Below are 23,528 nucleotides of genomic sequence, written 5' to 3'. Positions count from 1 at the left end.
AATTTAGACGCTGTCATTGCCCTGTCCTCAAAGCCGTGGCCAGAAATAAGAGAGACGTTGATGCATTTTAGTAATGTGCATCGTAAACTGATAGAGACCCCACAGAAAGAACAGGCAAAATTAACCTCTAAGTTAATGACTATGCAGTTAAAGGATTTGGAAAGCAAGGAACAGGATAGAAATAAAAAACAGGAAACAATGGTAACACCCTCTGCCTCACCTCCACAGGTCATTTACTATGTACAACCGGGATATAGCCGGACGTACCAACCAAGGGGACGAGGTATGGTTAGAGGCAGGGGTAGAAGTCGAGGGATGCAAGGATCAGGACTATCACCTAACAGGAGGGCACATGTACAATGTTGGGGATGTCAGCAATTTGGTCACTATGCTTCAGAATGTTATCAGAATGCAGGAATGCCCCAAGTACAAATGCAGACGCAGCAAGGATTAATGCCACAAGTAGTAGGGATGCCTGTGAGTGCCCCGCAGACTGCAATACAGCAGCCGGCGATGCAATCACAGGGACCAGGGCTGCAGTACAGAGACAAGGCACTGTAAATGCTTTTCCAACTTGGCAGAATACTCCAGACCAATGCTATTGACTGGAAGCAGACCAGTGTCAGGAGGAGGGAATGATTTTCAGATTAGACACAAGGGAACCCTTTATTACATTGACGATTGGCAAATATGGAACTCCTGTGAGATTTTTGATAGATACAGGGGCGAGTACCTCTGTGTTGTGTGCAAAACCACAGGGAGTTAAACTTTCAAATCAGTATAGAACAACAGTGGGATTTACGGGGATAGAACAAAGAAAAAGGCTAACAGAACCCACTCTGGTGCGCTTGGAATGCCAACCGCACGGTTCAAGGGAGGCTGTGGTACCCTTCTTAGTGGCACCTGATTGCCCAGTAAATTTGTGTGGTAGAGACTTGTTGTCTCAATTAGGATTGTGTTTAGATTTTGGAAATAAAGAAATACCAAGTTTGCTCACTATGGTCCAACAGTTGAATAATGAAAATAAAGTAAGGGTTATGGAAGAATTACCACAACATATTTGGAGTACAAGTGATTCACCATATGGACTAGCCATAAATGCAAAACCCCATAAGATAGAATTAATAGAAGGGGCAAAGGGGCCGAAGCAAGACCCTTACCCCATACGACCTAAATTAGTATCCAAAACCCTGGAACACATTGGTAAATTATTGAAATGTGGTATTATTGAACCTTCAGTATCCCCGTACAATACCCCATTGTTTCCTGTCCCGAAAGGGGAAAACAATGTAAGGATAGTACATGATTTAAGAGAGCTAAATGAGGTTACAAAAAATCAATTTCCAATTTGTGCAAATCCTGCTACACTTTTGCACACCCAGAATATATATGCATATAACACCGTTATTGACTTGTCTAATGCATTCTTTTCAATACCTCTTCATCCAGAGTCTAGGGATTTGACGTCATTTATAGTACAGAATGAGGCATACAGGTGGACTAGGATGCCTCAAGGCTTTACTGATAGTCCATCGGTATTCTCAAAACAACTAATGATGGATTTAAAGGATTTCAGGAGTCAATTGCCTGACACGGTGTCATTGTTTGTCTATGTAGATGATATTCTACTGTCTGCTGAGACTGAAGCAGAATGCCTAGATTGGACTACAAAATTATTTTTATTATTAGGAGAGTTAGGATATAAATGTAACAGGGAAAAATGTGTTATAGCTCAGTCTACTGTCACCTTTTTAGGACAAAATGTTTCAGCAGAACATAAGGTCATTATACCGGAAGTTATATCTATTTTAAATGAGACTCCGGTACCGCAAACAGTTACCCAGTTACGTGCTGTTTTGGGAATGTTAAATTACTGCAGACAATGGATACCAAATTATACACAAAAAGTAATGAGACTTTATAAACATTTGAAACTGCCCGCAGCCACACCAAAGAATACACTAATTGTATTGGAAGAACAGGATAAGATGGTATTGGCTAAGATTGTGAGGGATTTATTATCTCCAGGACCGTTAGCAGTAATAGATATCCAATCACCTGTGCATTTGTGGGTAAAAGACATGGGAAATAGTTGGGCAGCTATGATTAATCAAAATAATGAAGTAAATGCACCAGTAGCTTTTTTGTCAGGCTCTTTTAATCATGTGGAGAAGGGAATGAAAGAAATACCAAAGTTACTGACAGCTATAGTGGCTGCAGTAGGTAAATGGAGAGCACAAATGCCTTTTGTTCCTATTGTAATACATACCAACCACACGATTAAAACACTGTTGAGCCCTAGCCAAACAGCATTGACAGCCACTAGATTTGGAAAATATCAAGCAGTACTTTTAGGACAAGATATAAGAATAATACCATTAACTAAAGAACAGAGAAATAAGATAGATCTGCTTTTTCCTGTCGATCTAGAGGGTGAGATTGATACTATAGAAATCCCTACATTTCACTGTCTTACTTTTGAACCCTTATCTGATGGATTAATATGGTTTACAGATGGAGCTTGTGAAAGGACTGTTGCAGGCTTTGCCTGCGTGCAGGTAGATGAGAATCTAAGAAAGATAATGCAAGTACAATATAAAACCCCTCCTGACCATACTGCACAGCATGCTGAACTTTTAGCCGTTATTACGGCTTTACAACACACTGATATGACTCAAAATGTTACTATATATACTGATAGTGGTTACGTTGCAAGTTCACTACAGTATCATATATTAAAATGGCAACGTAGGGGGATGATAACCAGTGCAGGTAAAAATTTACAACATTACACATATTGGAAATTGCTGTTTGAAATTTTGGCAAGAAGGGAACGTGAAGGTAGAAAAACTGCAGTTGTGTGGACCCCGGCCCACACTGAAAGGCCAACCTTTGAGGCACTAGGTAATGCAATGGCTGATGCAGCAGCAACGGAGGTGGTTAAGCAAAGTGAAAAGATTTTGTATAATACTAGACAGACACAGGAAGGGCCACTTACGAATGTAGATAAGATTGAAATGTGGCAGCCAGAGGGACAGGAAAGTGAAAAATGGTTGAAGAGAGGATGTATGAAATTGGGAAGTGAATGGTTTAATGCAGAAGAAGGATTACCTTGTATGCCAATGAGCCAGGCGATTAAGGTATTGGCTGGTTGGCATGCAACCATGCATTGGAATAAGGAAACAATGAGACAACAGTTTGAACAAAGGTTTTGGACCTTGAAAATTGATAACTTGATTCAACAGGTTGTGCAAAATTGCATGGTATGTAATATTAACATACCTAAAAGAGGTCCTAAAATATCGCCTGGGACACTTCCAATACCAGAAGGCCCAGCAAAAGAATGGTATATTGATTTTACCGATATGATTGTTCCAGTGCAGGGAAAAAGGTATTTGTTAGTTTGGGTGGATGCTTTTTCAAGGTGGGTAGAAGCATTTCCATGTAAAAGGGAGACAGCACATGAAGTGGTACAATGCCTGGTAACTCATATTATGCCAAGACATGGGTGTCCATCTAGAATAATTTCTGATAACGGGACACATTTTAATAACAGTGTTTTGAAAGAAATGGCAACGATTATGGGTTTAACACACAGAAAGGTATCAGTGTATCGCCCCACCTCCAATGGTTTGGTGGAACGCTACAATGGTATTTTAAAAACTAAATTGAGAGTATTACTGAAGGCTTTAAACAAGGAAACAGCAGGTAAACCATATACCTGGCTTGATTTGTTACCATTAGCTTTGATGGTTATAAGGGCCCAACCTAATGGGCGTACTAAATTGACCCCATTCCAAATTCAGACAGGACGTCATTTCTTCCCGATGCAGACAGCAAGTACTGATAGCATAGCTCAGTACTGGCAAAAGCTACAACCTATGTTGAACCTGACAAGTGATATGATCCAAACAAATGTAGTATCACAGGCAGGAACTACTAATGATGTTTGTGCTTTTAAAGTAGGTGACCTAGTGCTACGAAAGAACTTTACACATAAAACATGGAAGGATCCTGTGTATGTAGGGCCTTTTGCTATCACGGCCCTTACTCAGACCGCTGCCTGTCTGGAAGGTCATACTTCTTGGATACACTTATCAGATATTCGACGAACTAATAATATTGGAATGGACAAAGAATAAACAAACATGTCCCGAAACATGATGGTATTGGGATGTTGTTGTTTGTTAATGGACAATGAACACATATGATAATAGACTTGTTGCAGCGGCCAAGATGTTGAATCTGACTGATTGTATCATATGTGCCCACATCCTTGTCCTTGCCAGCTATGATATATGGGACTACAATGATAAAATTGAGTGGGCACCATGACTGTGATCCCAATAATACCTGTGTAAGAGATGATGAAAACCTTCATTGGACAAATGAGACTATTTATAAGCAAGCCTTGCTTATGGACAAGTACCCACAGACATCATTTTGGTGTCTGATTAATAGTATGACAACTGAACACATTCCCCCGATAAAGTGCACTTACACGCAGAATGTTGTAACAACTGATTCAATGAATGTTATGCTTTTAATTTGTGTAATTTTTAATGCCATATCAGCTAATGAAAAGTAAGAATGAATGACAGTGCACTTCCCTTTAATGAAGCTCACTGTCCTATAAATTATATACCTCAAGAGATATAAATTTTGTACCCTAGTACAATTGAATCTGTTTAATGCAACATGTATTAGCATGTTTGCAAAGATGTGCCAGGATGTTTTTAAAATAACAATGATAACTGAAATTCAGAATAAATAGAACTTTAATATGTCAGCCAAAAATATTGAAAAAGCGTGCAGAAACTGAATGCCACAAACAAGGGGGGAGGAGATTTAGAAGGGAGGTAAGAAAACAGACTGGAGCTGAAACAGATGTGTTGAGGCCTGGAATATCAGTCCTCAAAGGGAGGATGTTGAATAAAAGCATAAAAATGTTGAATAAAAGCATAAAAAAATGGAAGTGGAATGCTTCAAAGAACAGTTTCAACACTAAAATCTCCTGGGACATGATGGGGCCCACATTAGCCAGAGGCACGGCTCCAGAAAGTCTGGAAAGAAGGGGGAGCAGTAAGTGAAAGCAGATGTTCTGCACATGATTAACAGTTTGTGGTATTCAGAGACTTGCACAGGAATGTTGTATGAGAGAATTAGTCAGAGGCCCGGTATAAAACTAGAGGGAAACAAAGAGGTAGCAAGCATTTTGAATTTTTCTTTGTCTGTCTCTGATTTCTTTGTCTGTATATAGCATCCTGATTTCTTTGCTTTACATTGCTTTGTTTTGATCATTCATTCTGGCTTGTATATTGCTTATCAAGAAATGCTTCCTGCAATAGCCCATTGAGCTATGCAGAAAAATTGTAAATACACTGTTTATATTAAATATCGTCTAGTCTTCTCTACAAAAGTGGCGGCATCCTTTTCTTCAAAGGGCTGGGATTCTATTCCAGGTACTTCCTTGTGTAAAAGAAGACAGGGCCCTGAACAAATTCCTTGTCCGAGGAAAGTTCAGGATGCTTTCCCTGGGCACCCTACTTCCCATGATTCAGGAAAACGATTGGCTATGCTCTCTGGACTTAAAGGATGCTTACATCCACATTCTGATACTTCCTGTGCTTACACCCATATTCCGATACTTCCAGCCCACAGGAAGTATCTTCGATTTTGTCTCGGAACCCAACACTTCCAGTATTGTGTGCTGCCTTTTGGTCTGGCCTTGGCACTCCGGGTCTTTACAAAATGCCTGGCGGTGGTCGCAGCGTTGCTATGCAGACTGGGAGTGCATGTGTCCCCCTATCTCAACGATTGGCTGGTGAAGAGCACCTCGGAGGCAGGAGCTCTACAGTCCATGCAGATGACTATTCAACTTCTGGAGCAACTCGGGTTTGTTTTAAATTACCCAAAGTCCCATCTGCTTCCAGTTCAAAGACTAGAATTCATAGGAGCTCTGCTGGATTCAACGACAGCTCGTGCCTATCTTCCCGAGACCAGGGCAGACAATCTTTATTTATTTATTTATTTATTTACTGCACTTGTATCCCACATTTTCCCACCTATTTGCAGGCTCAATGTGGCTTACAAAGATTTGTTATGGCAGCGCCACAACAGAGAAGAAATACAATTGGTGTTGCAAAGAGATAAAAGAAAACAAGAGGATCTGGTTATGCAGCTGTACAGTGAGACATTCTGAATAAAGGAGTGTCTCTCTTCTCCATGGTCAGAGCGTCGCAGCAGATCACAGCTCGGCAGATGTTGAGACTTCTCGGCCACATGGCCTCCACAGTCCATGTGACTCCCATGGCACGTCTTCATATGAGATCAGCTCAGTGGACCCTAGCTTCCCAGTGGTACCAAGTTATCGGGAATCTAGAGGATGTGATCCAATTGCCCATTGTGTTTCGCAACTCTCTTCGGTGGTGGATCATTCGATCCAATTTGACCTTGGGACGCCCATTCCAAATTCCTCGGCCACAAAAAGTGCTGACGACGGATGCATCTCTCCTGCGGTGGGACGCACATGTAGATGGGCTTCACATTCAAGGACTTTGGTCCCTCCAGGAATCAGGTCTCCAGATCAATCTTGTGGAGCTGCGAGTGATCTGGAACACGCTAAAGGCTTTCAGAGATCGGCTGTCCAACCAAATTATCCAAATTCAGACGGACAACCAGGTTGCCATGTACTACGTCAACAAGCATGGGGGCACCGAATCTTGCCCCTTGTGTCAGGAAGCCGTCCAGATGTGGCTTTGGGTTCGACATCGAGGCATGTTGCTTCAAGCCACGTATCTGGCAGGTGTAAACAACAGTCTGGCCGACAGATTGAGCAGGATAATGCAACCTCACGAGTGGTCGCTCAACTCACGTGTAGTGCGCAAGATCTTTCAAGCGTGGGGCACCCCCTTGGTGGATCTTTTTGCCACTCAGCTCAATCACAGTTCTGTTCCAGACTACATGCCCACGACAGACTAGCGTCAGATGCTTTTCTCCTCAATTGGGGAGAGGGCCTTCTGTATGCGTATCCTCCCATACCTCTCGTTGGGAAGACTCTGCTGAAATACAAGCAGGACCGAGGAACCATGATTCTGATTGCTCCCTTCTGGCCGCGTCAGATTTGGTTTCCTCTTCTTCTGGAATTATCCTCAGAAGAACCGTGGAGATTGGAGTGTTTTCTGACCCTCATCACTCAGAACGAGGGGGTGCTTCTGCATCCCAACCTCCAGTCTCTGGCTCTCACGGCCTGGATGTTGAGAGCGTAGAATTCGCCTCCTTAGGTGTCTCCCGAGTTTTGCTTGCTTCCAGGAAAGATTCCACAAAGCGGTGTTATTCTTTCAAATGGAGGAGGTTTGCCGTCTGGTGTGATAGCAAGGCCTTAGATCCTCGTTCTTGTCCTACACAGACCCTGCTTGAATACCTTCTACATTTATCAGAGTCTGGTCTCAAAACCAACTCCGTAAGAGTTCACCTTAGTGCGATCAGTGCTTACCATCAGCGTGTAGAAGGTCAGCCTATCTCTGCACAGCCTTTAGTTGTTCGCTTGATGAGAGGTTTGCTTTTGTCAAAGCCCCCTGTCAAACCTCCATCAGTGTCATGGGATCTCAATGTTGTCCTCACCCAGCTGATGAAGCCTCCTTTTGAGCCACTGAATTCCTGCCATCTGAAGTACTTGACCTGGAAGGTCATTTTCTTGGTGGCTGTTACTTCAGCTCTGTCGGGAAATGCACCATTTCCAGTTGGTTAGCAGATTGCATTTCCTTCACTTATGCCCAGGCTGGGCTGGCTCTAGAGGGTCATTTCACGGCTCATAGTGTTCGAGCCATGGCAGCGTCGGTGGCCCACTTGAAGACAACCACTATTGAAGAGATTTGCAAGGCTGCGACGTGGTCTTCAGTCCCACATTCACATCTCATTACTGCCTTCAGCAGGATACCCGACGCGACAGTCAGTTTGGGCAGTCGGTGCTGCAGAACCTGTTTGGGACTTAGGATCCAACTCCACCCCCCTAAGCCCATTTTTTCTTCTGTTCCAGGCTGCACTCTCAGTTAGATGTTTTCTTCGTAGGTCAATCCTTGTTATGTCCTCGCCGTTGCGAGGCCCAATTGACCTTTCTTTGTTGTTTTGAGTGAGCCTGGGGGCTAGGGATACCCCATCAGTGAGAACAAGCAGCCTGCTTGTCCTCGGGGAAAGCGAATGATACATACCTGTAGCAGGTATTCTCCGAGGACAGCAGGCTGATTGTTCTCACAAACCCGCCCTCCTCCCCTTTGGAGTTGTTCCTTCTTTTCATCTTTGCTTTTTGATTTAACTGATGTCTCCGTACGTTGAGCCGCGCATGCGCTGCCGAAGGCTCTAGCAAACTTTGTTGCTAGGAAGATTTCTGGACCTCAGGGCTGCCATGGGCATCACCCATCAGTGAGAACAATCAGCCTGCTGTCCTTGGAGAATACCTGCTACAGGTATGTATCATTTGCTTTATTATATATGCACTTATGTACGAGAGTAAAAATAGTTAGAAAGTAAGGTGACTAATTTAAAGAAAGTTGCACATGAGGTCAGAGAGATGGTTAAATTGTATTTATTTATTTACTAGTAAAAAAGGCCCGTTTCTGGAACGAATGAAACGGGCGCTAGCAAGGTTTTCCTGGGAGTGTGTATGTTTGAGAGAGAGAGAGCCAGAGTGAATGTGCGGGTGTGTGACAGAGTGAGACTGTCTGTGTGACAGTGTGTGTGTGAGAATGAGAGTGTGTGACAGGGCCCCCTCCCCTGTTCCTAATGCCCCTCACCCCGTTCCCTCCCCTCCTTCCCACACTTTGGGTTCCTTAAGGCTTTCAAAAGTCTATGTACCCCCGTGGCCCTAACGCCCAGTATCCAGATACCCCACCGCTTTCCTCCTCCCCCCTCCCCCAAGATGTAATACTTTCACATCTGTGATGGAAAATATTTAAAAATTGCTTTTCAGTTTTGCTTTAATCGATAATACATTTTTTAAATCCCCTGTCTTTGACCCAAAAGTGACTTTCCTGGCATATCTCAAAGAACAGGCTGGAAGGAATGAGATAAGGCACCTCTCTAAGAACAATGTATGTCCCTGAAGCTAGCTTGGACAGAAGGGAGGTGCAGGAGATAAGGCACCTCTTAAGAACAATGTATGACCCTGAAGCCAGCTTGTGCAGAAGGGGGGCGGGTACTCTTGAGGTTTGGTAAATAATTCACCTGGCCAGTGGTTTGTTTTCTTGAACCGAGAGAGTATGACGGCATCCCCATGCACATTTCTGGATAAGTTTTAGCTTAAAAAGGGGGCTTTTTGCAGCAGAGCCTTGGGGCTCATTCTGTGGGTGGACGCATCGTATAGAAAAGACTTGTTCCTGGTTTGGACGCTTCAGGCTGTCGCTGCAAAGGGCCTCCCAGCTGATGAGATAAGGGCCTGAATGATGTAATTCCTGACCAGTGATGATGTATGTATATATATAAATATCTTTCTTATTTTACTTTTCTATAGCCTTCCTTTAAGTAATGTACTCGATTAGTGTGTGTATTTCTTAATCATTGTGATGCAGTAACAATAATGACTTATACACTCTCCAATTAAAGTGCAAATAAAGAGTTTCATTTACCCAATACGAATCTAAAAGAATCTGTAGTATTTTATTCTGTGAGCAGTCTGTGGTGAGCAAGTGAGCAGGCTGCAATACCGAAGCAATACAACGTCCTTCATTTTTTTTTTTAAAAGTGTCCTATCTACCCTGTGTACAAATGCCCGGCATTCAGATTGTGTTCCTCTCGTAAATTTTAATTTCTTTCATTCATTCAGAACTTGCCCCCCCCCCCCCCCCCCCCGAACACTTTTGGTTCCTTCAGTCTTTTAAAACTCTCCTATGTACCCTGTGTGCTAATGGCCAGCATTGAGATTGTTTTCCTGTCCCAAATTTGCATGTCTTTCAGTCATTCACAACTCCCCCCCCCCCCCCCCTTCTCCAGTTTCACATTTTCGTTTCATGTCTTTCAGTCGTTCAGAACTCCCCCCCCCTCCCCCCATTTAACACTTTTGGTTCCTTCAGTCTTTTAAAACTCTCCTATCAACCCTGTGTCCTAATGGCCAGCACTCAGATTGTTTTGCTTTGCCAAATTGTCTGTCACTGATGTCACTGAGGTCAGTGCGTGCCTGCCTAGCAGACCACTTCCGGCAGGCACGGTCCCAGGCACATCCTGTTGGAGGTGAGAATTATTATATAGGACTGGTCACACTACCCCACCTGTTTACTAAGCCACCCTAGTGGCTGCTGTGCGCTAATGCCACATGGCTGTGTTGGCTTGCTGCACGGCAGCTGCTAGCAAGGCTTAGTAAAGAGGGGGGTATGTTTTTTTTTTTTTTTAGTATTTGATGAATCGCTTTTTTAGTGTGTAGTGTGTATCCCACTATCGGTGTATCTCAGGGATCTGTCCTGGGACCTCTTCTTTTCTCCATCTATACTTCTTCCCTTGGTACTCTGATCTCATCCCATAGTTTTCAGTATCATCTTTACACTGATGACTCCCAGTCTACCTCTCCACACCAGATATCTCAGCCAAAATCCAGGCTAAAGTATCAGCCTGCCTGTCTGACATTGCTGCCTGGATGTCTCAGCACCATCTGAAACTAAACATGACCAAGACTGAGCTTCTTACCTTTCTCCCTAAACCAACCTCTCCTCTTCCCCCATTATCTATTTCTGTGGATAACACTCTCATCCTTCCTGTCTCATCAGCTCGTAACCTTGGGGTCATCTTTGTTGGAATGTAATTGTATTTTACATGCATTGCCTGTCACCTATTATTTCTCTGTGATTACTCTGTGACCTCTGATGTGAATTACTTAGAGAGGTCACACAGCTATGCAACTTCCTGTGGGGGTCAGACACATTAGATGCAGCACATGGAGCACATGGAGCTCATGATCTCTCCTAACCTGAGAGGATCTATGGTGGTGTGAGCATCCATTACCATCTAAGCACATGGAAGGAGCTGATAAGACAAATGTATAGTAATATGTAAATATAAGCCTGTCTGATTATAATCTAACTACAAACTGTGAGTAAACAGATGTTTTGTTACTTCAACTTTAAAGTGACTCAGCAGTGAATTATTCAGGGGTGAATGAGAGAGAGATGAAGAAAGAAATTAACATTTCTAAAGCTGAAGCTGTGTGTACTAAAATCTGCTAATTATTTACTACAAATAATCCAACAAAAGGGTTATGGGCCCAGGAATTGAAAAAGAAGAGAAATATTACCAGGCAGAAAAAAAGGCCACATTTTTCTCTTAAGTTTTAAAGGAAAGATTCAGTCTGTCTCTCTCTCCCCCCACACAGCAGACAGAAGGCTAAGAAAATGGCTGAGGGAAGAAATTCACCATTGTTCTATTCTCTCAAGGTGCCTAAATTAACTGAGTTTAATTATCAGCAGTGGGAACTAAGATTCATATGTCTCCTTCGAGCAAAAAGATTAAATATATGCTTAGACCAAGACAGAACAGCTGAAAATATGGCTGAATGGGACAATGCAAACTATTATGTGAAGTGCATGCTTTTGGAAGCTCTCTCAGAGAAACAAGCCATATTAGTGGAGGGAAAAGATACACCAAAGGACATTTTATATAAACTGAGAACTATGTATGCAACTACATATGCAAAGCAGCAACCAATTTGGCTGGCAGAGTTGAATGAAACCAAATTAAGGGATAAAAGTAAATGTAATGATCACATTATGCATCTTATGTCTTCATTTCAAAAGTTAGAACTTTCTGGAATTCCCATGTGTGATGCATTGAAAAGAGCATTTCTTTTTACCTCACTATCAAAGAAGTTTGATGTTTTTAGGTCTGTAAATGAGGCCATTGAAGGGCAATCTTTTGAACAGGCAACATCAAAACTAAGGCAGGAATGCATAATAAATGATTCTGAGGAGATGTGTTCTCAGAGTCAGTCAGAGAGAAATGAAACAAATTTCTTGGCAAAGAACAGAGGAAGGCGGAGCTATGGGAAAACTCCACCCAAGGGCAAGCTGATTTGCTACTTATGTGGAAAGGAGGGACATGTATCTAAATGGTGTAAGGAAACACAAAACACTCCCTCTAGCTCACCTAAGCCAATGGAACTAAAGAATTTTCAAACCAGGAAATGTATGAAGGACAAAGATAAACACAAGGGCTTTCTAATGGCAGAAAAATCTTTGACTATGGTAAATAATAATTCAAATGAAAGTACTTGGATTTTGGATTCAGGGAGCACATGCCATTTAACCAATTGTAAGAATTTCTTTCAGGAAATGTGTCCAGAGGAAGGTATTCTTAAAACTGCAAACGCAGGGACTGCTAAGATCCAAGCAAAAGGTATTGGATTCTTAAAATGCAAAGTGTCTAATGAAGTTAAAGAAATTCCTGTAAGTGATGTCTTGTATATTCCCCAAGCAGTTTGCAATATGCTTAGTGTATCTACATTAGATAAGAAGGGATTTGTGATTCATTTTGAAAACAGTAAGTGCACAATCTCTAAAAATGATGAAGTGTATGCTGAAGCTTTTATGCATAATGATGTTTATAAACTGAGCATTTCAGGTGAAGCCTCACATATGGTGCAAGTAAGGAAGAATGATGGTAAATGTAGTCTGGAAATCTGGCATCGCCGCCTGGGACATCGTGATTCTAAGGTGATCCAGGATCTTTACAGTAAGCAACTGGCCACCGGCATTCAGATAAGTGCAGATGCTGGTAATATGGAGAAATGCATAGACTGTGTTACTCAAAAAGGTGTGAGACCCTCATTTCCTGCATACACAGGAAATAGGAGTAATAAAGTACTGGACTTAATACACAGTGACTTATGTGGACCGTTTAATATCCCATCATTGGGAAATAACAGATTTGTGCTAATATTCTTGGATGATTTCTCTAGATATTGTGTGGCCTATTTGCTGAAAGAAAAAAGTCAAGTCACAGACATGCTGAAGAAATACGTAGCCATGGTGAGCAATAAATTTGAAAGAAAACCAAAGGTTCTTCAGACCGACAATGGTGGTGAGTTCACTTCACAAAGCATGCGCACATTTCTAGAACAAGAAGGCATTCAGCATATCACAACAGTAGCTTACACACCAGAGCAAAATTCTGTTGCAGAGAGAAAATTTAGGTCACTTGTGGAAATGACCAGATGTATGCTGTCAGATAGCAATCTCCCTAAAAGACTATGGGGGGAAGCCATTCTCACAGCAGTGTACCTACAAAACAGAATGCCAACTAAAGGCGCTGAGCGCACACCACATGAGACATGGCATGGTAGGAAGCCAAACCTTTCACACATAAGAACATTTGGAAGTACAGCATATGCTCATATACCAAAGCAAAGAAGGCATAAGCTGGATTCCACAACAGAAAGGGGCATTTTAGTTGGCTATACTCCAGGACACAAAGGATATAGAATTTTGAATCTGAAAACTGGCATTGTTGGCATAAGACATGTTACATATTTTGATGAAAACAAAAGGGTTGATAAAGGCTGGATTATCCCAGATGAGCCTTATCATCCAGAATATGAAACTAGAACCATAATAGACATGCCAGTGTATATAAATGCCATACCAAGGCAGATGTCTGAAAGTAACTCATCTGTATCTAACGAGGAACAGGCAGAGGAAGCAGACACAGAAAGGATCATTGAAGAAGACAGTACAGTTGGAGAAGGGGAATCAATTGGAGAAGAACTCTCAGATTTAGAGGATGCGGAAAGGTCAGACCAACCTGTTGTCAGACGCTCATCCAGGGAAAACAAAGGTGTTCCACCCCCAAGACTGTCTTACCTAACAAAGTCAGCAGAAGCTCAAGAGCCCTTAACATGGGATGAGATTGAAAAAATGCCAGCAGAAGAAGCTGCTGAATGGCATAAAGCTGCACAAGAAGAAATTGATGCATTGGATAAAAATAATACTTGGATTCTTACAAAATTACCTCCTGGCAAGAAAGCTATAGGATGCAAATGGGTATTCAAGTTAAAAAGGAATGCACAAGGAAAAGTGGAAAGGTATAAAGCAAGATTAGTGGCAAAGGGATATCTTCAAAAATATGGAGAAGATTTTGATGAAGTGTTTGCACCTGTAGTGAAACACACGACAATCAGAACACTTCTGAGCATTGCAGTCTCAAAAGGCATGCAAGTCAACCACATTGATGTGAAAACAGCGTTTCTTCATGAAGATATAACTGAAGACTTGTACATGGAACAACCAACAGGTTTCATAAATACAAAACAAAGACAGCTAGTGTGTAAATTAAACAAAGGTCTTTATGGATTAAAGCAAAGTGCAAAATGTTGGAATGAAAAATTGCATGAAATATTGACAAATTTAGGATTTAAGCAAGGTGAAGCAGATAAATGCTTGTACACTAGGTGCACAAATGGACAATATGCATACATTTTAGCTTTTGTTGATGATCTGCTCATTGCAAGCAAAAGTGAGCAAGAGTACAAGGACATTGTAAAGTGTTTAAACCAGAATGTTGAGATAAAAGAACTTGGTAATGTGTCATACTATCTTGGTATAGAAATTGAGAAACAAAATGATGGTTCTTATCTTCTAAGCCAGAAGCAGAAAATAAATGAGCTTATTGAAAGTTTAGGTATGCAAGATGCCCAAGTTGTAAGCACTCCCATGATCACTGATTTTCTGAAGGATGAAACAGTAAGAGAACCTTTACCAGATAACATCCAATATAGATCAGCCATAGGTAAGCTTTTATATCTAGCTACCACATACAGGGCTGATATAGCAAATGCAGTAGGAATTTTGAGCAGAAGGGTCAGCTCACCTACCAAATCAGATTGGACTGCAGTTAAAAGGATGGTAAGGTATTTAAAGGGTACCATTGATTGTAAATTAAAGATTTCAGCCAATAGTAATCCAAAACTAATATGTTACTGTGATTCAGATTGGGCAGGGGATCATTCTGATTATAAATCCACAAGTGGATATGTGTTTATGTATGGAAATGTACAAATTTCATGGGCCAGTCATAAACAAAGTATTGTGAGTTTGTCTTCTACAGAAGCTGAATACGTGGCTGTATCGGAAGCGTGCAGAGAACTGATGTGGATTGAAAAACTTTTGCTGGATTTCGGAATAGCTGAAAAGAGACCAATCCAGATAATGGAAGATAATCAGAGCTGCATCCGACTGTCACAGAATGACAAGGTTCAGTCACGCACCAAGCACATCGCAACGAAATACCACAACGTGCGAGAGTTGGCAAAAGAAGGGGTCATCAGTCTACACTATTGTCACACCAGTGAGATGACAGCTGACATCATGACCAAACCGTTACCCAGAGAACATTTTGTGAATCTGCGTATAAAGCTTGGACTTTGTATGAATAAATAATTGCATGACAGTTATGCATGAGAAGGGGTTTGTTGGAATGTAATTGTATTTTACATGCATTGCCTGTCACCTATTATTTCTCTGTGATTACTCTGTGACCTCTGATGTGAATTACTTAGAGAGGTCACACAGCTATGCAACTTCCTGTGGGGGTCAGACACATTAGATGCAGCACATGGAGCACATGGAGCTCATGATCTCTCATAACCTGAGAGGATCTATGGTGGTGTGAGCATCCATTACCATCTAAGCACATGGAAGGAGCTGATAAGACAAATGTATAGTAATATGTAAATATAAGCCTGTCTGATTATAATCTAACTACAAACTGTGAGTAAACAGATGTTTTGTTACTTCAACTTTAAAGTGACTCAGCAGTGAATTATTCAGGGGTGAATGAGAGAGAGATGAAGAAAGAAATTAACATTTCTAAAGCTGAAGCTGTGTGTACTAAAATCTGCTAATTATTTACTACAAATAATCCAACAATCTTCGACTCCTCCCTCTCCTTCTCTGCACATATTCAGCAGATTGCTAAAACCTGTCATTTCTTTCTCTATAATATCACCAAAATTCACCCTTTTCTTTCTGAGCACACTACCAGAACCCTCATCCACACTCTTATCACCTCTCGCTTAGACTACTGCAACTTGCTTCTCGCAGGTCTCCAACTTAGCCATCTCTCTCCTCTTCAATCTGTTCAAAATTCTGCTGCACGACTAATATTCCAGCAGTGTCGTTATGCTCTTATTAGCCCTCTCCTCAAGTCACTTCACTGGCTTCCTATCCGTTTCCGCATACAGTTCAAACTCCTCTTATTGACTTATAAGTGCATTCACTCTGCAGCTCCTCAGTACCTCTCCACTCTCATCTCTCCCTACATTCCTCCCCGGGAACTCTGTTCACTTGGTAAATCTCTCTTATCTGCACCCCTCTCCTCCACCGCTAACTCCAGACTCCGTTCCTTTTATCTTGCTGCACCATATGCCTGGAATAGACTTCCTGTACGGTACGTCAAGCTCCATCTCTGGCCATCTTCAAATCTAAGCTAAAAGCCCACCTTTTTTAATGCTGCTTTTAACTCCTAACCCTAATTCACTTGTTCAGAACCCTTATTTTATCATCCTCACTTTAATATTTCCTTATTTCTTGTTTGTCCTGCTTGTCTGTCCTAATTAGATTGTAAGCTCTGTTGAGCAGGGACTGTCTCTTCATGTTCAAGTGTACAGCGCTACGTACGTCTAGCAGCGCTATAGAAAGTAGTAGTAGTAAAGTGATTTACAATATATAATCAAAAATTAAAAACAGGAAAGGAATGCCATAAAATTTAAGGACATGAAGCGGTCATGCTAGAGACCAGCCATACATGTCTATTCAACTGCGCTAGGGACCTGCATGCCTAGTAATTCATTGAGAAAATGCTTTGTAGAAAAAAATTAGTCTTTAAATTTTTTTTAGGAAGGTTCAAACTTAATGTCTGGGGGAGGTTATTCCAGAGAAAAGGGACCATGAAATAAAAAGCAGTTTTCCATGTCACTTCCCAATAGACTTGACATGGACTGGGCAACACCAATCTGTGATCATTTACAGATCAGAAACAGCGGGTAGGTATGTAAGGGATTAACCAAAGGATATGTAAGCATTTAACATTATTTAAGAGATGAAGCCCCTTTGGCATTGCATTGCAGAGAGAGTGCTCAAGTGCTTCTATTCCAGAGGTTTTCAACCTAGTCCTCGGGCACACCTAGCCAGTCCTTTGCAATTTGGCAACATGAGAAATAGAAGCTTTTTACTAAACTTGAGTGACACTATTTGTGGATTGTATGATTGCTGACGCAGGCATTTCTGCCAAAACATGGCTGTGTTGAGTCCAACCCTTCATGCCACTCAATTCTGTAGTTAATTGAACTTTGCATTATAAATTCATACCTGTCAGAGTATCTAAGTGTGTGTGCATGTGCGCTTGCATGCGTTTATGTCTATATTGGGACAGGAAGGGGTTTTATATAATGAGTGCTACCATTTACCAGGTACAGTCAGTGGTGTACTGGGGGCGGTCCGCCCAAGGTACATGCTGCAGGAGAGGTGCAGGGAGCAGCCGTGTTGCTGTCGGCTCCATTGGTTCCCTGCTCCCTCTGCTGTTAACTTCATGTTCCGGAGCAGAGGGAGCAGGGAACCAGCGGAGCCGACAGCTGCGCAGTTGCTCCCAACACCCCAGCAGGTAAGAATGCACCCGGGGGGGAGGGGCTTGGAGGTGATGCGCTGGGAGAGGGGAACATTGCACCCCGAGGGGTGGGGACAGTGGTAATCCGCCCCGGGTGGCAGCCGACCAAGGAACACACTGGGTATAGTGAATTGATCCTTTTTTTTTTAACAGGTTTTGAACACATGAAAAGAGAAATGACTCGTCTTATTTTATAGATGTAGAAAGGAATAACGTTCTTGAAACAAAAATCCATTGTTATATGGAAAGCAGAAGCATTCTTATATAACAGAATATATTTTCACTTCTTGCTGTATATAAAACTTTTAAGATGTAGAGCAATTGTTGCTGAATACATTGAAAGAATAAGGAATTTTTTTAGAGAAATGTAATTAATTAGAGGTGGATTTTCTTTCTCTCATGTGCAATTTACTACCTTTATAATCTGTTATTGTCACTGCCATGTTTTTTTCTCTTTCAGCTGACATGTGTTTGCCGTTTGCTTCATTCTTATTTAATTTATTGATACTCTGTATGATTTGGGCCAACCAGATGGAGAGTGCTCAGTTCATTTGCTTTGCAGCTCTGGAACTGACTTGATTTTCTCTGATGTGGCTATTTTTATTTCTCACTTAGCAGCTTTTCCAAAAAATATGAGAAACGTAATAAATTGTTCTGTGTGTTCTGTGATACTACCAAGTATTATCATAATAACTGAAAGCACCTATATGTGCAGCAATAATTTAGTCACAATTGATAAACTCAAATAGTGTCCTATGGGGATTATAGCCCATGACAGTGCAGTGACATTATGATACCTCTGTTTAGATGACTAGAAAGAAATGTGATACCTTATTAAGAATAACTGTGGTATTAGGTTAGTAAAAGCACAAGTAGAAACAGAAGTGCTGTAGTAGGTCAGAACAATAGTCCATTGAACCCAGCATCCTGTCATCAACAGTGGCCAGTCCAGGCCTCTCGGAAACAGTAGGCACTGCTAACATTATTGATTCTGTTGTTTATTAAAAATTTCAACTGGATATAAAACAGAGAATATACAATATTTGTATAACTATATAAACCATCCATTTGTAAAATTTAGCCACAATGTACATATAGATCCTGTTAAATCATCACCACCCTTTCCACCCTTTGCTCTATACCAGTATGAAGATGGTATGTGTTACTTATGCAATATTACCAGCCAGCTAGAAATTGTGATCGTTATCTATCCTATTTATAATACTGCATCTTTGGGCATCCAAAACATCCTGATGGGCAGTTCCTCTCGTAGTTCAATTCAACTTGTGATATTAAGAAGTTATGTTTTCCAAGCATACCTGTTTAAGAATTGTTAATGAACAATGAACAAAAAACTCTTTCTAGACTTTTTAAAACCCATCTTGGCTTGACCACATCCTCTGGCAGCAGATTTCGTAGCTTAATTGTGTATTTAAATATGATGGCTGATAGAGACCAGAAGGCCCTTCTGGTAGTCTGTCTGTTCCTGTTGTAGCGGCATGTGAGCTCATACTTTGCCATCATCCCCTCGCCGCTAGGAGTCCTTTGTCTGATATTGTCTTTGTCTCAACAGTCTTCAGTGGCCAACACTTTACTACTACTAATCATTTCTATAGATGTAGATGTACACAGCACATTATATACAGGTACAGTTTTTTTTGTACCTGGGGCAATGGAGGGTTAAGTGATTTGCCCAAGGTCACAAGAAGCTGCAGTGGGAATCGAACCCAGGTTGCCTGGATCAAAGCCCACTGCACTAACCATTAGGGTACTCCTCTGCTTTCCCTACATTTCCTTATGTTACGCTTGGCTCCATCCCTGATCTTTATTTCATGACATTTTTGTTCTAGAATATGTGTTCAGGAACATAGATCTTTTAATAACCAAATAAGGGTTAATCTCTCCAAATGGGTTAATATTATGAATATTCTAAACAGTAATGAATCTCACTGCTAATCCAGATTATGTGGAACATGATCTCAGAGGTTATCTCGTTGGGCAGACTGGATGGACCGTACAGGTCTTTATCTGCCGTCATTTACTATGTTACTATCCGCCTTATTTTCGAAAGTGATGGGCGCCCAGATTTCGACCCAAATCGGGAGATGGGCGCCTTTCTCCCATGGGCGCCCAAATCGGTATAATCGAAAGCCGATTTTGGGCGTCTTCAACTGCAATCTGTCACGGAAACGGGCAAAGTTGACGGGGGCGTGTCGGAGGTGTGGTGAAGGCGGGACTGGGGCGCGGTTATCGGCCGAGGAGAGATGGGCGCCCTCGGCTGATAATCGAAAAAAGAAAGGCGTTTTTACCGCGAATTTGGGTCATTTTTTATGGACCCTTTTTTTCCACGAACAAGTACCCTAAATGACCACATGACCACTGGAGGGAATCGGGGATGATCACCCCTGACTCCCCCAGTGGTCACTAACCCCCTCCCACCATAAAATAAACTTTAAGAACTTTTTTTTCCAGCCTGTATGCCACCCTCAAATGCCATACCCAGCTCCATCACAGCAGTATGCAGGTCCCTGGAGCAGTTGTTAGTGGGTGCAGTGCACTTCAGGCAGGTGGACCCAGGCCTATCCCCCCCTAGCTGTTACACTTGTGCTGGTAAATGGGAACCCTCCAAACTGCCACCAAAACCCACTATACCCACATGTAGGTGTCCCCCTTCAGCCATAAGGTCTATGGTAATGGTGTAGAGTTGTGGGCAGTGGGTTTTGGGGGGGGGGGATTTGAGGGGCTCAGCACCCAAAGGAAGGGAGCTATGGACTTGGGAGGTATTTAATTTTTTTTTACTTTTTACAAGTGCCCCCTAGGGTGCCCGGTTGGTGTCCTGGCATGTGAGGGGGACCAGTGCACTACGAATCCTGGCCCCTCTCATGACCCAATGCCTTGGATTTGTTCATTTTTGAGCTGGGCACCTTTGGTTTCCATTATTGTTGGAAAACGAAACCGCCCAGCTCAAATCCGCACAAATCCGATGCATTTGCCCGGCACAAACCATATTATCGAAAAAAAGATGGACGCCCATTTTTTCCGAAAATACGGTCTGTCCTGCCCCTTCACGTACCCGTTCTCGGACATAGATAGAAAGAAAAGAAGGGATACAACAAACTCAAAGTCCAAGAAAATAGACAACTAATAAAAATCACCACATCCCAGACCCTAAATGAACCCCATCGACTAATACAAATGGGCTATATAAATACCAGATCTGCAGTCAACAAAACCACGACAATAACCGACTGGATCACAACAGACAAACTCGACTTTCTATTTATAAGCGAAACCTGGATCCATGACCTCAAAGACCCCATAATCCTAGAACTATGCCCTCCAGGATACAAAATCACCCATTGGACAAGGAACGGAAAAAGAGAAGGAGGCATAGCCATAATCTATAAATCCCAATTCACCGTCACAACAGCAACCGAATTCATACTTCCCCAGCTTGAAATTGCTTCAGTCAGAATCAACCACCCAACCCTACAGGACCACCTAAACCTCAACCTGTTCTACAGACCACCAGGCAACTGGTAGGACGGTCAAACACACTTTATGGATTTCATATCAAACACATGCATCTCCTCCCAAAACCTTCTTATAGTAGGCGACATCAACCTCCACCTTGAAGATACTAACTCAACAAACGTTAATGAATGCAAAGACTTCCTTCAACTTTGGGAGCTTCAATGGCCAAACATGCAACCCACGCACACTAAAGGACACACACTAGACATAATTGCATACAAATTTTCACATGAACTAAACCTCATACTAAAAGAAACAAAATGGACAGCCATACCTTGGTCTGATCACTACAAAGCAAACCTCTCCCCTCATTGGAGAACAAAACATTCACAACACAAACAAGAACAATCAACCTACACCACGAGAGGCAAAATTGACCCACTAACATTTTGGCAACAATTCTATGACAGCGAATGGACAACACCAACAGATTCACCCCAATTTCTCCACGATTGGGACAACAGATGCAGAATCATACTAGACAACATAGCAACAACCCAAACCAGAACCTCACGCAGAAAAAACTCAATACCATGGTTTAATGAAGAGCTGAAAGAACTAAAAACACAAGTCAGAAGACTGGAACGAGCATGGATTAAGAAAAAAGACGACGCTACACTCAACGAATGGAAGCAACTACAAAGAAAATACAAATACGTCATTAGACACAATAAAAGATCATATTATAAAACTAAAATTGGACCAGGATAATGACACACATAAACTCTTTCAACTCGTAAGTAATTTAATAAATACCAGGCTGGTTACTGCTAACAATATAGACACCCCATCAGCAAACAACCTTGTGAACTACTTCAAAGAGAAAATTATAAAGCTACGCAGCATGATACCCAGCAATACAATTGATTATATAAACCTCCTTAAATGTCTAGACCCAATACATGGGGCATATCCAGCAGACCGATCATGGACCAACTTTGACCCACTCTCGGCCGAAAACATCTCTCAAGCACTCAAAAGATACGCCAAATCGCAATGCAAGTTAGACATGTGTCCTAATAACCTTATAAGATCTGCCCCCCAACAATTCATAACAGACCTCACGAGTCATATAAACTACATGCTACAAAATGGTCTTTTCCCAAAGGACAAAGGAAATATTCTACTCCCTCCTTTACCTAAAGATGCAAAGAAAGATACAAGTGACGTAAGCAACTATAGACCAGTAGCATCTATCCCACTGATAACCAAACTTATGGAAGGCGTAGTGACGAAACAGCTCACTAACCACCTTAATAAACACTCAATACTGCACGAATGCCAATCAGGATCTCGATCGAACTACAGCACAGAAACAGTACTAGTAACTTTAATGAATAAATTTAAACAAACTATTGCAGCTGGTAATAACATACTTCTCCTACAATTTGACATGTCCAGTGCCTTCGACATGGTCAACCATGGAATATTATTATACATACTGGACTACTTTGGAGTTGGAGGTAACGTGCTTAACTGGTTTAAAGGATTCTTGACAACAAGATTATACCAAGTAACAACCAAAACGGCGACATCAGCTACATGGATACCTGAATGCGGAGTTCCCCAAGGATCCCCCCTCTCACCAACACTCTTTAACTTAATGATGATACCCCTAGCCAAGCTACTAGACAATCAGAATCTCAACCCATACATATATGCAGACGATGTCACGATTTACATTCCGTTCAAACAGGACCTAAAGGAAATCACCAATGAAGTCAACCAAAGTTTCCAAATCCTGAACTCTTGGGCGGATGCATTTCAGCTAAAACTCAACGCAGAAAAAACACAATGCCTTATACTCACCTCACAACACAACACAAATAAATTCACCACCATAACCACCCCAAGCCTCTCCCTCCCCGTTTCAAACAATCTAAAAATTCTGGGAGTGACCATTGATCGAAATCTCACACTTGAAAATCACGTAAAGAATACAACTAAGAAAATGTTTCACTCCATGTGGAAACTCAAAAGAATAAAATCTTTCTTCCCAAGAGCCATTTTTCGAAACCTGGTACAATCACTGGTATTAAGTCACTTGGACTATTGCAATGCACTCTATGCTGGCTGTAAAGAACAGACAATCAAGAAACTTCAAACAGCACAGAATACTGCAGCCAGACTCATATTTGGAAAAACAAAATATGAAAGTGCAAAACCCTTAAGAAAGAAACTACATTGGCTCCCACTTAAAGAGCGTATCACGTTCAAGATCTGCACGACGGTTCATAAAATCATTTATGGAGACGCCCCGACTTACATGCTAGACCTCGTGGACCTACCACCAAGAAATGCTAAAAGATCCTCCCGCACCTTTCTTAACCTACACTTCCCCAGCTGTAAAGGAGTAA

Source organism: Microcaecilia unicolor, chromosome 4 (assembly GCF_901765095.1).
Source record: "Microcaecilia unicolor chromosome 4, aMicUni1.1, whole genome shotgun sequence".
NCBI lineage: Eukaryota > Metazoa > Chordata > Amphibia > Gymnophiona > Siphonopidae > Microcaecilia > Microcaecilia unicolor.
This window is presented reverse-complemented; position numbering follows the sequence as displayed.